Genomic DNA, 6497 nt, shown 5'->3' on the forward strand with positions numbered 1-6497 from the left:
GTATGCCCTTTGTTCTTTGAATTCCTCATGGGCAATACCATTTGACATACTGTAGGCTGGGGTGAATGGATGGATGGGTGAATGAATGAGTGAGCAAATGAATGATAAAACAGCTGGTGTCTCATTTCCTGCTAGCTTCATTGGTAAAGCAGTTACCAGGCAAGCATGAGAACCTGAGTTCAATCCCCAGCACCACACAAGTATGGTTGAACACTTATAACCCCAACGCTAGGGGAAGAGGGATAGGAGAATCCATGGTACTGGGCTCACTGGCCAGACATCTTAGCTTAATAGTGAGTTCCAGGCAGGGAAAGGTACTTGAGGAACTATAGCCAAGGTTTACCTCTGTGCTCTACATACATACATACATATATACATACATACATGCATACACACAGGGGGGAGGGAGAGAGAGAATAATAAGGATTTATAAATTCAAGTAGAGATTAAAACTAAACCAAAGAATACAACAAGAGTTATCAGATAGCCCCCAAAGAAAATGCTGGAAAGAGGACCACCAAACACCTGGGCTGGCTTCTCTGAATTCATTTACAGCCAAACGAGAAGAGTGTGGTACCCACTGTAACAGAAAGTGCATGGGGGGAGATAAATTGAAACAATACGGTCACCTAAACAAGAACTGAACAGTGACACTAGTTGACATGTCAACACACTTAGGGGAAATCTCATAAGACCTCACCCATAAGTGAACACAGGCAATTAATGACTATGGAGCATGGGACAATTAGTCTTCCCTAGGGATGAGTTCCCAATTGCTCACCCAATACCAAGTGATCAGCCCTGATACATCACTTACAAGCAACATTAAATGAATTCTATTTATGTGTATGAATGCATATGTGTGTATGGGTAAAAAAAACAGTAATTATTACAGAAAGAGGCTATGCATTTGAGAAGTGGGTATACAGGAGGAATTATAGGAAGTAAGAGGGAATGATGTAAATATAGTTCTCAAATATAAGTTATATATGTCTGGGTAGACCTGCTGGTGGGTGACATATAATGTCTTGCCACACAACAGGACAGCTTTCCGTGTAAATAGCAATTCTTCAGAAGTCATACAGACCCAAACAGTTAAAAGGTGCTTTTGTGAAAACCTCACACTGAACGAGAACACTGGCCACTGTCTTTGTCGGCAGCAGAGAGCCACATCTGGGAATGTGGGAGAGGCCATCATGGAGATGAAACCATTGCCCAAACCTCCAGCAGCAGAGGTCAGCTTGTGTGTCCTCAGATAACTGTGAGATGTGTTCACGGAGGTGTGTGCAGAGCTGGGTTGCACAGGAGCCAGTGGTATATAGTTAAGTCAGAGAAGATTAAATGTGAGGAACAGTTTGAACACAGGCCAGGGAACCCCAGGAAAGATGATAAGATGTGCCCCAGTCACAGCCCAAAGTCCCGACAACTGGAGACATCAATGGTACAAGGCCAGGACTTCATCCTAAAGACAGAGAACCAGTCATTCTAACTCCAGGGGTGGAAGATGGATGTCCCAGCTCAGGAGAAGAGGGGCTCATTCTTTCACTATTTGTCCCTCTTGAGCTTCAGTAGATTGGCTGTTGCTCACCTAAATTAGTGAAAGAAGACCTTCTTCACCCAATCCAGTGATTCAGTGGGCTCTTCTAGAAACACCCTCACAAACTCACCCACAAACACTGTCATTATCAGTTAACTGGGCAGTCCACGACCCAGGGAGCTGATACGTAAATTAGCAATCACAGAGTTGCAACACAATTGGTTATGGGCTCCAGACTAGCAAGATTTGTGTGTGCACCAGGATGGGATCTCAGAGGACAATTCTAAACACCCATAAAGATCAGATGTCAGTCAAGGGCTGGGGAGATGGTTCCATGTTTAAGAGCACCAGCTGCTCTTCCCGAGAATCCAGGCTCAATTCCCAGTACCCATGTGTCTCACAAACATCTTTAACTACAGTTCCAGGGAATTGGATGCCCTCCTTTGGCTTCAACAGACACTGAACACATGTGGTGCACAGGCATACAGACATACAAGCAAACACTCAAACATAAAGGAAAAATAAACCTCTTAAAAAAAGAAAAGTTAGCTCTTCCAGCTGGCACAGCAGTGCATGTCTGAAATCCTAGAGCTTGGGAGGCTGAGGCAGGAAGACTTAACAATCTGAGGTCAGCCTGGGCTACAAAGTGAGGCTCTATCTCCAAAAACGGAAAGAAAATTTAACCACCTTAGTGAAGACATCACATCAGGTGTGAAAATCAGACCCCTTTAAAGGATCTCCAGACACATGGATGAAAACAGCTCTAACTGGCTTGTGGGAAAGGGAGAATTTGGGCTCAAAGTCTCCAATGAACTGATGAGAGTTATAAGTTATAAAGAAGAGAAATGGGGTTGGACTCAGAGCTAGGGACTCTCTCTCTCTCTCTCTCTCTCTCTCTCTCTCTCTCTCTCTCTCTCACACACACACACACACACACACACACACACACGCACGCACGCACGCACACAGGCACACAGGCACACACGTCACAAATATTGCATTCTCAGATAGGGCTCTGCACCCTCCAACCCTCCATCAATCACTACCTCATCAGTTCTCCTGGCATGTTGGACTTGTCTCTGTGTAGAACAACTTTCTTTTTTGGTTTTTCGAGACAGAGTTTCTCTGTGGTTTTGGAGGCTGTCCTGGAACTAGCTCTCTAGACCAGGCTGTCCTCGAACTCACAGAGATCTTCCTGCCTCTGCCTCCCAAGTGCTGGTACTAAAGGCATGTGCCACCAATGCCCGGCTAGAACAACTTTCTATGCACAGTCAAAGATATTCCTGCCTATCATTTGGGTTGTTGTGCCCAAATTCTGAACCCCCAAATCACCAACAGACCCATTTAAATCCAAAAGCAAAGAGTCTTTTATTTAATGAATTAACTGCCTTAACTCGGGCCCTCCATTGGCCTGACATGGCATATGGAGAAGGGTCTGAATGGGCTCCGAGGTGGGAAATTTAGTGGGATGAGCAAGGGGAATGTCTAAGGGAAACCAACAGTCTCAGGATTGGTGCACTTCTGAGCTTGGACGACCTGTCTTGTGTTGATTGGTCAACTGGTTGTTATGGCCAATAGGTCCTCCCAGGGCAGTTGCTATGCTTTGAACATACTCTGGATGTGCTTTACAGGCCCATCTAGAGTCTGCCACCTAACTTCTGATTAGTTCCTTGCCACATGGAGCTGTATCTGACCTCCTAGTAACAAGGAGGAAGGGCAAGGTCAGGAAGCTCAGCACCTTTTGCTGAGTCAGAGGTCTGCATCTTGCTGGGTCTTTTCTGCAGCCTGTCCTGGCTGCTAAAATAGGAAACTCAGGATTTGTTCACTTGCTTGCTTGTTTGTTTGTTTGGTGTCAGGGGAGACAAGGTCTCACTATGCAGCTCTGGCTGTCCTGGACCTCATCATATACACCAGGCTGGCCTCAAACTCACAGAGATCCATCTGCCTCCACCTCTCTAGAGCAGGGATTAAATGTATGTGCACCAGCATGCTGGCCCAACTTGGAGCTTTTAACATCTTATAGGATCTGTTCATCTAAGCTCTGAAGACAATCTCAAGTTGTCAGGGTTTCTATTCCCAGGCAGCTAAACAAATGCCAGGAAAAGGAAATTGCCTGGTAGAGGGGGAATGTTCCCTAGAAAATAAGGCAATGGACCTATTTGCTGATAGACCCAGTTGAGGGCTGTGACTTCCTACCATTTATAATCCAAAATTAAAGTTTTCAGATTTGGAGAGTGGGGAAAGGGGGTACAAATGTTGGAGGTACAAATGTCCTTGGGCCCATAGATCACTAGGGTACCTGGAATGTTAAACATAAAGGGGCCTCTTCTCAGTGGAGGAGATAGAATACTTGTTTTCCTGCCCAGCAGGCTGGGAGTGGATTTTCTGAAGGACCTGGAGACCTTTCTGCTATCAGTGGCTGCAAACCTCACCCATCTTTTGCTATAGAGGTGGGCCTCACTCAAATTCCTCAGAATGTCTATCCCAGACTCTCCCTCCCTAGAGCAGTATCTTTAGCTCCCAGTCAATAGAACCCATCCTTACAGCAGATGTCACATGTACTTTATGGCCTTCTGACCTTTATGTTATCTTGATCAGAGACCACACTAGATTCTAAGCTTTTTAGCTATAGAACCCACCCTCGTGGTCACATGAGTTTGTAAAGGCATCTCTGTGTAGTCACACCTTAAGCTTTACTGTGCACCTGGAATTGGGCTGACAGTTGCCTGGAAACCTTTCCCCATATTGTACCGTGTTAAACTCCCTGAAGTCTGGTCCAGGTTGACAAAGTATACACCAGGCTTTCACTCTTATCTCTCCATGGGTTCGCTTCCCTGCCTGGATACCTTAGAAACATACATGTAGAAGAGAAGCCAGAAGAACCTTAGGTGCCATTCCTCAGGCACTGTCCACCGTGAGATTTTTGTTTTGTTTTAGTTGTTTTTTTTTTTAAGATCTTTTTTACTGGAGGGCCTTGTCTCTAGTGACCCCCTGGGGAGGGGCACTTGCCCCTGGGCCGCTAAGGGCAGCTCTACTGAGGTCTGCTCTATCCCTCCATTCTGGATGGGCAAAGTTGGAGGGAATGGCTCACTTCACTTTTAATCATATGTGTAAACCTGCTTGCCATATATATGGGGTGCCCACTGAAACCAGAGCTGTTGAATCCCCTAGAGCTGGAGTCCGGGGTGATTGTAAATTGCCTGATATGGGTGCTAGGCATTGAACCCAGGTCCTCTGGAAGAGCATTGCCTGCTCATAACCTCTGAGCCATCTCACCAGTCCCACCCCACAAGCCTTATTTTTTATTTTGTAACATGATCTCCCATCGACCTAGAACTCTGCAATTAGAGTAAGATGCTGGCCTATAATCACACACATAGGGCATTTTCTGTTATGAAGATCAAACACAGGTCTAAGTGTTTATGTGGCAAGCGCATTATCCACTGAACTCTCCAGCCCCCAGGGTTTCTTATTATGAAATTTTAAATGGTATGTTTGGGTGTCCTGACCACGTGTATGTCTGTGAACCGCCTGCATGCCTGGTGCCCATAAAAACAGAAGAAAGCACCAGATAGATCCCCGGAACTAGAGCTTAAGAAAAATGGCAGAAGCTGCCAAGAGAGTGGTCGTAACCACTGAACTATCTGTCCTTCCCCTGAAGGTTCTTTAGGGTCTTTTAACTGCCGCCCCGCTCCCCTCCGTGTGTGTGTGTGTGTGTGTGTGTGTGTGTGTGTGATTTACCCATGGATTGATCTCCTTGGAGCTGGAGTTACAGCCCCCAGACATGGGTTCTGCCCACCCAGCCTGTGTCCTCTGTGACTGCTGAGCAATCTCCCCAGCTCACCAATTTTCTGTTTTTAAATGTTTCTGTATCCCACACTTGTCTTAAAGCTCATCGTCATCTCTTTCCTGATCCAGTGGTTGTGTTCTCAGTGTTCATGTGCCCACTTAGAGAACAGTATTCGCTGGGACTCTTCCCAGCTCTGCCGGAGACAGAAGGGGAAGCCCTTGCTTGCTTCCTAAACCTAAACCTTCCAGACCCCCAGACAGGGAACAGAGTGAGTGTGCATCTGCTTGTGATAGGGCAGATCGAGAAGACCTTTGGTAAGTGGCTCAGGGACAGCCCCTTCTAGGCTCTCCAGAGTTACCAAATGAACGTGGAGAGCCTGTGGTGAGGACGCTAGTCCACTCTACCCAAGAAGAGTGTGTTAATAGCCAGCCTACATGGCCATTAAATCACAGAGCACACATTAAGATTCTGGCTGCGGCAGCAGAGGAGCACTTATCAGAGGTGAAGCTTCTGGAAATGCCATTTATCTCCATCGAGAGCTGCTGAGACCGAACAAAAAGGCAGGAGTGCAGTGGGGGCAGGGGGAGGGGGCGTGGGGGGGCATTCCGGGCAGGGTGACCTGTAGCAGGCCACACCGCTGCCGCAGCTGCCGCTTCACCTGAGCTGTTGGAACTGAACCGCCTACATCCATCCGGAGGCACTGGATAGCTGAGTACTGGGACTTGGTTTGGGCCCACCTCTGTACCAAAAACTTCCACAGTCATCCTTCTGTGCAGCCCTCCAGGGGACAAATTATCCCTACCAGGGACAAGAAAGATGGCTTTTGCAAATTTGCAAACGACCTGAATTTGATTCTCAGCATCCATGCCTGATGCTTGAGCTCCTGTTCTTACACACACACACACACACACACACACACACACACACACACACGAGACACAGAGAGAGCAGAGACAGCGAGAGATACCCAGAAAGAGACAGAGAAATACACAGAAAGACAGAGAGAGAGTACGCTGCCGAGCCTAGAGGTCCAATCACGCTAGGTTCTGCTGTGGAATCATTTGGGGATCTCAGGGATTCCTGGTCTTTCTTCATCTATGCTTTAGCAAACCTCCCAGGGGCTAACCAATTGAGCCGCGCCACCCTGCCTCTGAAAAGAAAGTCTTTAAA

Source organism: Phodopus roborovskii, unplaced genomic scaffold (assembly GCF_943737965.1).
Source record: "Phodopus roborovskii unplaced genomic scaffold, PHOROB, whole genome shotgun sequence".
NCBI lineage: Eukaryota > Metazoa > Chordata > Mammalia > Rodentia > Cricetidae > Phodopus > Phodopus roborovskii.